At 53.4% G+C, this 8,081-nt stretch overlaps 1 protein-coding gene across 3 annotated transcripts in view; it reads left to right on the top strand.

Moving 5' to 3' along the window:
- The first annotated feature begins 537 nt into the window (after positions 1-537).
- Positions 538-8,081, top strand: part of FAM168A (family with sequence similarity 168 member A) — a 228,043-nt gene continuing 220,499 nt past the window's right edge. For all 3 annotated transcript variants that reach the window (XM_068139242.1, XM_068139218.1, XM_068139228.1), the window contains exon 1: positions 538-692. The gene's annotated coding sequence lies outside the window, so the exon portion shown is untranslated. The remainder of the gene's footprint in view (positions 693-8,081) is intronic.

The raw sequence follows: 8,081 nt of genomic DNA, 5'->3' as shown, positions 1-8,081 counted from the left end.
AAGGCCAGGCCCTGGTGGCAGAAGGAAGGGAGGGGGTTGCAGAGTGAGCCCTGCAGCCCTCCCACTGCAGGCCTGGCTGCTTCCAGCCTGCAGCCCTGCACTCAGCGAGGGGCTCTGAGGCCCAGGCCTAAGGCAATCCCTACCACGGCCCACAGCTTGTCATCATCCCTTGCAGACTACGGCTCCCAGCATGCCCTGCGCGGACTACAGTTTCCATCATGCCTTGCTTGCGTGTGTTCCCCCCCCCCAACCCTCCGCACTACAGCTCCCGTCATGCCTTGCGCCCCCCCTCACGGCTCCCGCCGCACTACAGCTCCCAGAAAGCAGCGCGCCGGCACTACACTTCCCAGCATGTCCCGCGTCCCCCAAGGCCCTGTTTCTCCTTCACTCCCTCTCTGTGAACTACGTTACCCAGCGTGCCCCGCGTCGGGCCGCCGCCGCCGAGCCCGGGCGGAGGCGCGCAAAGCACGCCGGGAGCAATAGTCCTGGCCGTGCCTGTAACGGTCCCGCTGGTGATACACCCCCCCACCCCCCCTAACTCCCGCCCGCCGCCGCCGCCCCCTCCCCCACCGGCTGGCGGCTGCGGGCAGAGGCAGGAGCCGCGGAACAGGCAGCGGGAGGAGGGGGAGAGCTCTGTCGCCGCCGCCGCTGCACCGGCATAGGGGATACCGCCGCCAGCAGAGCAGCCGCAGGTGAAGGGGGGGCAGGGGGCACGATACCCCCACAGGGCCTCCGCTGAGCGGGGAGGGGGCGGCTGAGGGAAGGGGTGAGGCAAACGAGTGACAGTGGCTGGGGTCGGGGGGGACTCGTGAGGGCACCGCTGAGGTACTGGTGGGGTGTCGGCTGCGATGTTTGCACCCCGCGCCGCGTCCTCCGCTAGCCGAGGGGACAGGGCCGGGGACGGCGCCGGTGGCGCGGGGCGGGCAGCATCCTCACAGCAGGCTCTGCGTGACCCCCCTGCAGGGTGAGGGTCACGCGTGGCTCCACAGAGCCAGAACCGCTGCGGAGGGGAGAGACCACCGCCCTGGGGAGGGCAGGCACCCTGCCCCCCAGCTTCTTGCCCAACTCCTTCAGGGGCTATTTCCCGCCCCCCTTCCTTGGAGCCTCTTGTTGCCCTCCACTTCTTGAAGCCTCTTTCTCTTGTCCCCTTGAAGCCTCTTTCCTCTGCCCCCTTGAAGATTTTTGCCCGCCCCGAAGACTCTTGCCCCCTCCCGAAAGCCTGCTGCCCCCCCTTGAAGTTTGTTATTTCCCCCACTTCTTGAAGCCTCTTTCCCCTGCCCCCCTTGAAGCCTGTTACCCCCCAAGACTCTTGCCCCCTCCCTAAAGCCTGTTGCCCCCCCTTGAAGCCTCTTTCCCCTGCCCCTTTTAAACCTGTTGTTGCCCCCTCTTGAAGCATGTTGCCCCCCCTTGAAGCCTGTTATTGCCCCCACTTCTTGAAGCATTTTTCTGTTGTCCCCCCTTGAAGCCTGTTATTGCCCCCCACTTATTGAATCCTTTTTCCCTTGCCCCTTTGAAGCCTGTTGTTCCCCCCCCCCCTTGAAGCCTGATTGTTGTTTCCCCCCCTTGAAGCCTGATTGTTCCCCCCCCCAAGCCAACAGGCTTGCTGGAGGAGTTTGTCCTCAGCCCCACAGTAGGTTCAGCGCCCCCTCAGGTTTGAGCTTAGGGGGGGCTCAGCCATGTTTTGGGGGTGCTTGCTTCCAGGGGGAGCCAGCTCCAAGGCAAGTTTCACCTCCCGGTGGGGAAGAAGGGGGAAATGGAGAGCCCAGGCTCGAGGGAGGATTTTTCTTCTGCGTGTCCACTGCTCAACCCATGGGAGATGTCCTAGTGGGGTTCAGGGGGATGTTGGGGGACACTCTAGAGATATTTTTTTTTTGGAGGGGTGGGGTGGGGTGTTAAGAGGAATGCCACCACTTCATGACATCCCCACTGAAAAACACCCTGAAGTGGGGGACACACGTGGGGATGACAGCAGGAGCAGCATAGAGGACTATTAAGGAGCCTGCAAGCAACTTGATGGGATGGGAAGGGTTGGGTTGCCACCGTGTGTCCCCTCGCACTTTGTCCTCCTCCTTTTGTTTTTTGGGGGAGAGAGGCTGGGGGGGGGGAGTGTCGGGGGGGGGGGGGGGGGGGGGAGTGTCATGGGTGTTTAAAAATGGCCCTGGTTTGATGTGAGGTTGGGAATGGGAAGGGTGGGGGGAGATGGATGTCAGCCTGCGGCGTCTGTAGCCTGCAAGTGGTCGTGAAACGTTAAGGAAGGTTAATTTTTGGCTGTTTTGTGGGGTTTTATCCACGGGGCGGGGAGGAGGATTATTGGGTCTGCTTTTTGATCATTTGATGATGCTACCTACTTATTTGTTTTGGGGGGTGGGGGTGGAATTGCTTAACTACTTTCTTCTTGGCATTGTGGGGTTGGAGGGCATCAAAGTCCAGCCACTAAATGGTGGCTTAATAATACCCCCCCCCCCCCCCCCCCCAACCCAAGCCCCACCAAACCCAGCTGCTTAGATTCAGTGCTTGGTAGACCCTGGAAGTATGGAAATGAAAGAAATAATTCCTTCTTGAAATCCAAATTGAAATGCTGGATTTTTGGGGTGTTTTATTTTGGGTGTGTGTGTGTGTGTGTGTATTCTTTCCTTCCCTCCCCCTTCTCCTGCAGAGGAGATTTCAGGTGGTGGCTCACGTGGATTTCATTCCATTCGCTCAGTGATGAACGCTGTCAGACCTAGAACAAAATGAGCAGGTTGAGGAGGATTATTTATTTGCCAACCCCCCCTCCCTAGCCTCCTTCTCCTTCTCTCCTGGACAAAGGCATCTTGTGCTGAGCAGAAAGAAAACCCCCAAGTGATTCTGTTTGTGTTTTAGAGCAAAATATGATTGCAGATGCAGTGGGATGGTGCTTCTTGCTGCTAAACAGCCATGCAGGAAGAGGGGGTTTAGGTTGGGTTTATTTGCCCCCCCCGTCTTTCTTTTGCCCCCCCCCCGTCTTTCTTTTGCCCCCCCCCTCCCCGGTCTTTCTTTTGCCCCCCCCCCCTTCCTTCCTTTATTTTCTTTTGTAAGGAATGCCAATGATGGAAGCATCTTTAGGGAGACATTTTGCTCGGCTTGATTGCATCAACCCCATTAATTGATGAAATGTTAACTGTGAAGTGGTTGTTGATTGGAACTCATATTGAGGACCTGCACTGAGCGAGGTAAAGAAAATCAGCCCTAGGAGGCCAAGTGCTTCTTTAGTTTGTCCTCTCTGTTTTCAGGTTTTTCTTGATTTGGTTTTGGCTTTGAATTGTTGGTTGGATTTTCATGACCTCTGTGATCGAGTGTGGTCAAAACCCCCTCGAGTCAACAACTGTGGCCTGAATATTTCTCCTTGCTGGGTGCATGGAGGCATTCAAAGGACAGGTATCATTCAGAAGTGCATTTTGGGGGGGAGGAAATCTATGGTAGATCTGATTAACTCCTGTTCTGGATCAACCAACCTGGGTGTACATCTTAACTTCTACTGAAGGAAGTGTTTAGGTCTTTCAGAAGGAATCTTTCTCCCAAATGATGTGGCTTTAGTGTGAAGGGTTTCAAGTATTGTTATCTTGTGGTGGTGGTGTTGTTGGATGTTCTTTAGTTGATTAAAATCCCTGGCTGTTCAACTGGGGTTTCTATTGGAGAAGCAGCTCTCTGACTCTTCTCCTGGTTTGAAACAAAGGGTCCAGAAGCAAACACCTCCCAGGTGTTTGGAATTTGGTCAGTAGTGGGGAAATGCTTGGAATGAGCAATCCCCCTGGTGTGTCCAAATGGAGGTGAAATATCCACAGGATGTGGTTGGGTCACAGAGGGAGATGATCTCCTAGAGATCTTGTCTGGTCTTGGGCAAATGCAGTGCTGAGGCTGCATGGAGCAGGGAGCTAGTTAGGGGCTTTTAACCAACCCTCCTTACAGTGAAGCTTTCCTGCTCCCCCATATCACTAACCCACCACTTTTAAACCCCCTCCTTGCACTCAAGCTTTGGTGCTCCCCCATGTCAGTAACCCACCTCATAGCTAAGGAGGGAAAAAGCAGGGAAGAGAGGTTGATGCTGCACTTGGTCCTCCTGAAAATATTTCTCAGGCAAGTGAAAAAGCCTTCAGAGAAACATTTCTGAAAAAAAAAAAAAAAAAAAGGCCTTCAGTAGCTTAACTGAGAGCATAATTACAAGGATAATTAAATTGAGTCTAAATTGAGTCTAAATTTAATTATCCTCTCTGTCCGGAAGAGTTTGTGCAGCTCGGCTTGGACATGTAGGTGCCAAAGCAGCCACTTGAGGCAAGTGGAGGCAGTCTTTAATCCAGGTTAATGCCTGCTGGTGGGAAGTTTGCAAAGGTGAGGCTGGACAGGGCTCTGGGCAACCTGATCTAGTTGAGGATGTCCCTGCTGACTGCAGAGGGGGTTGGGCTAAATGGGCTTTGGAGGTCCTTTTCAACCCAAACCGTTCTGTGAGATTCTCTGCTGTGGAGACAGGCTGAGGGAGTTGGGGTTGTGCAGTCTGGAGAAGAGAAGGCTCTGAGGAGACCTTCTTGTGGCCTTCCAGTATCTGAAGGGGGCTACAGGAAAGCTGGGGAGGGACTTTTGAGGGTGTCAGGGAGTGATAGGACTGGGGGGAATGGGGCAAAACTGGAAGTGGGGAGCTTGAGGTTGGATGTTAGGAAGAAGTTGTTCCCCATGAGGGTGGTGAGACACTGGCACAGGTTGCCCAGGGAGGTGGTGGAAGCCTGATCCCTGGAGGTTTTGAAGGCCAGGCTGGATGTGGCTGTGAGCAACCTGCTGTAGTGTGAGGTGTCCCTGGCCATGGCAGTGGTGTTGGAACTGGCTGATCCTTGAGGTCCCTTCCAACCCTGACAATTCTGTGGCTCTGATCTCCTTTTCTGGCAAGTGGGACATTCACAGCTGGGATGGATCTCCTGGGTCACAGAATCACAGAATGTTAGGGGTTGGAAGGGATCTCCAGAGATCATCCAGTCCAACCCTTCTGCCAAAGCAGGGTCACTTAGGGCAGGTCACACAGGAACACATCCAGATGGGCTTTGAACGACTCCAGAGAAGGAGACTCCACAACCTCTCTGGGCAGCCTGCTCCAGGGCTCCAGCATGCTCACAGGGAAAAAGTTTTCCCTTATGTTCATGTGGAACCTCCTCTGCTCCAGCTTGCCCCCAGTGCCTTTTGTCCTGTCCTTGGACATCCCTGAGTAGAGCCTGGCTCCATCCTCCCCACACTGCCCTGCACATCCTCAGACTCCTCTGCTCCAAGCTGCAAGCCCCAGCTCCCTCAGCCTGTCCTCAGCAGGAAGATGGTTCCACTGCCTTCAGCACCTTTGTGGCTCTGTGCTGGATTCTTCCAAGCAGTTCCTTGAGGTGATTCTTGAACTGAGGGGCCCAGAACTAGACACAGTATTCCAGATGTGACCTCAGCAGGGCAGAGTAGAGGAGGAGAACCTCTCTAGACCTACTGACCACTCCTTTTATAATACACCCCAGGATGCTAATTTCTACCTGCCCTACCCCCAAAGCCAACCATCATGGTATGACCACAGTTCAGTTCTATTTTAATCCCAGGTGTATTTCTGCTGCTGCCCATGGCAGAGGAACCTTTCAGACCTTTATCTTCTGGTGGTTACAAACCTCCACTTCTCCACGCCGGAGCCTCGCAGCTGATTGCCCAACGCTCGAGCCGGTTAGTTGCTGTCAGAAGGGAATACAACTTTTATAGCTTCCTTTCTGAGCTGCCTCTTTCCCTCAGCCTGGTTTGTGATCTTCATTTGTCTTCCAGTCATACCTTTTGGAGCTGATTGTATCTGCAGGGGCCCCTGGTTTCCCTTTCTGCAGCACAAGTGCTCCCTGTACTTTCTGTTTCCTCTGCGATTCAGGGAAGGCTCTCCTGAAGCGGCCACCTTCTCACACCTTGGGCCCTCTGTCCAGTTCTGGGCCCCTCAGTTTGGGAAGGATGTTGAGTTGCTGGAAGGTGTCCAGAGAAGGGCAAGAAAGCTGGGGAGGGGTTTGGAGCACAGCCCTGTGAGGAGAGGAAAATGTCAGTGGCAGTGCTGTGTTTATGTAACTTGTTGGAAATCCAGTTTCTTGAGGACACCAGGATGAGGTGATCCCCCTGCTTGCCCACCACTAATTAATCATGGGGACAGACCTTTGAGCAGGTCCTGTTGGGACAGGACAAGGTGTGATGGTTTGAGACTAAAAGAGGAGGATTTAGGCTGCTTCCACAGAATAAATTCTTGATGGTGCAGGTGGTGAGACAGAGGCCAAGGTTGTCCAAAGAGGTGGTAGTGGCCCAAGCATGGAAGCTTTCCAGGTCTGGTTGGGTCCTGTGCAGATGCAGTACAAGAGGACCTCTGCCCATCCAAGAGATATTGGCTGTTAGAAGGGGTTTGGGAGAAGTTTTGAGGAGAGGACGAATTGCTTAGTATGAGTTCGGTGGTGGTTGATGGCCTTCATGTGAAAATCAATAGGAAGTAGGTGCTTGATTGTCTCATTGAGTGTTGCTGTTGGACTGGGTCCAGAGGAGGCCATGAAAATGATCTGAGAGCTGGAAGCCTTCTGCTGTGGGGCCAGGCTGAGAGAGCTGATGTTGTGCAGCCTGGAGAAGAGATGGCTCCAGGAAAATCTTCTGGTGGCCTTTCAGTGCTTAAAAGGACCAAGAAGAAAGATGGAGACAGCAGGTTTCCACAGAGTCTTCTCTTCTCCAGGCTGAACACCCCTAGGCCTTGGATCATCTTTGTGTCCTCCTCTGGACTCCTTCCATCAGCTCTGTGTCCTTGTGCTGGGGACAGCAGAACTGGAGGCAGGATTGGAGGTGGGGTCTGAGCAGAGCCAAGGGGCAGAATCCCCTCTCTTGCCCTGCTGCCCACACTCCTCTGGCTGCAGCCCAGGCTGCAGATAATGTTGATGATGATATTCATGGTATAATACCTTATTTTTCAAGGTTCTGCTGAGGAGGGTGAAAACACATTGGCTTCCTCACACTATGAGTGGGATTTGAATGATTTTCAGCTGTTCCTCTGAGTTGTGGTTTGCTATGGAAAAGTGCTGAAAACCTGGAGCACTGCAAGGGAATTTCAAGGGGCTGTCTTCCTTCTGGGGAAGAAAAATGTGGCCCTGCTGATGCTCTCCAGCTTCATTTAGGAGCTTATTGCCATGGCGTTTATAAAAGCTGACAAAAGACATTCCATGGATGTTGAGGACAAGCTCTTTACCATGAGGGTGGTGGAACACTGGAAGGGGTTGCCCAGGGAGCTGGTTGAGGTGCCATCCCTGGAGATATTCAAGGTGAGGCTCAAGAGGGCTCTGGGCACCCTGATCTAGTTGAGGATATCCCTGCTGAGTGCAGAGGGGGTTGGACTGGATGACCTCTGGAAGTCTCTACCAAGCCAGACCATTCCAGGATTCTGTGGTTCCAGGATTCTGTGGTTCCAGGATTCTGTGTCCTCTGTTGGAGATGCTGGGTTGGATTGGGCTGTATTTTTCTTCCCCCCCTTTGCTTCCTTCCCCCTTCCTTCAGTGAGGAAAACTGGGAAGTGGGCAGGAAAATGGGGTGCTGTGCTGACTTTCTCACCAGGAAGATTAATGCTGAAGTGTGTTTGTAGGCTGGACACTTGGTTTTTTTTTGTCTTAGCAAAGGGATAGAGATTTGGGAGGATTATTGAAGACAAGCTTAGAGTATTTTATATGAGGGAGAGAGGGTGGGGAGGGCAAAGCACTAAACTGGCAACCTCCCCCCCCCCCCACCAAACAACTCAACCCTACTGAGATGCCATCATGCCTGCTGGTCACATCTAATTCCTTGATAAAATGGTTGGAAGTTAAACCAGACCATAAACAACAATTTGGGTTCTGCAAGGTTGGATTTTGGTTCCTGCTCCTCATTTGCTCTTGGATTTAATCACCGAGATCTGACTCTTTGGTGGCATCAGGCTCCTGAGTTTGATGGCAGCTAATTAGAGCTCAGTGCTTGGGGTTTTGCTTGCTTTGGTGTTAGGAAGCCAGCTCTCTGCTTTTGCGTATTGTGTCCAGTTCTGGGCCCCTCAGTTTAAGGAGGACATTGAGACACTT

The sequence above is a fragment of the Melanerpes formicivorus genome, unplaced genomic scaffold, assembly GCF_026170545.1.
Source record: "Melanerpes formicivorus ecotype bairdi unplaced genomic scaffold, bMelFor1.0.p_v2 SCAF_1, whole genome shotgun sequence".
In the NCBI taxonomy this organism is placed as follows: domain Eukaryota; kingdom Metazoa; phylum Chordata; class Aves; order Piciformes; family Picidae; genus Melanerpes; species Melanerpes formicivorus.
The sequence above is the reverse complement of the archived record's forward strand: the minus strand, read 5'-3'. Positions and strand labels throughout refer to the sequence as shown.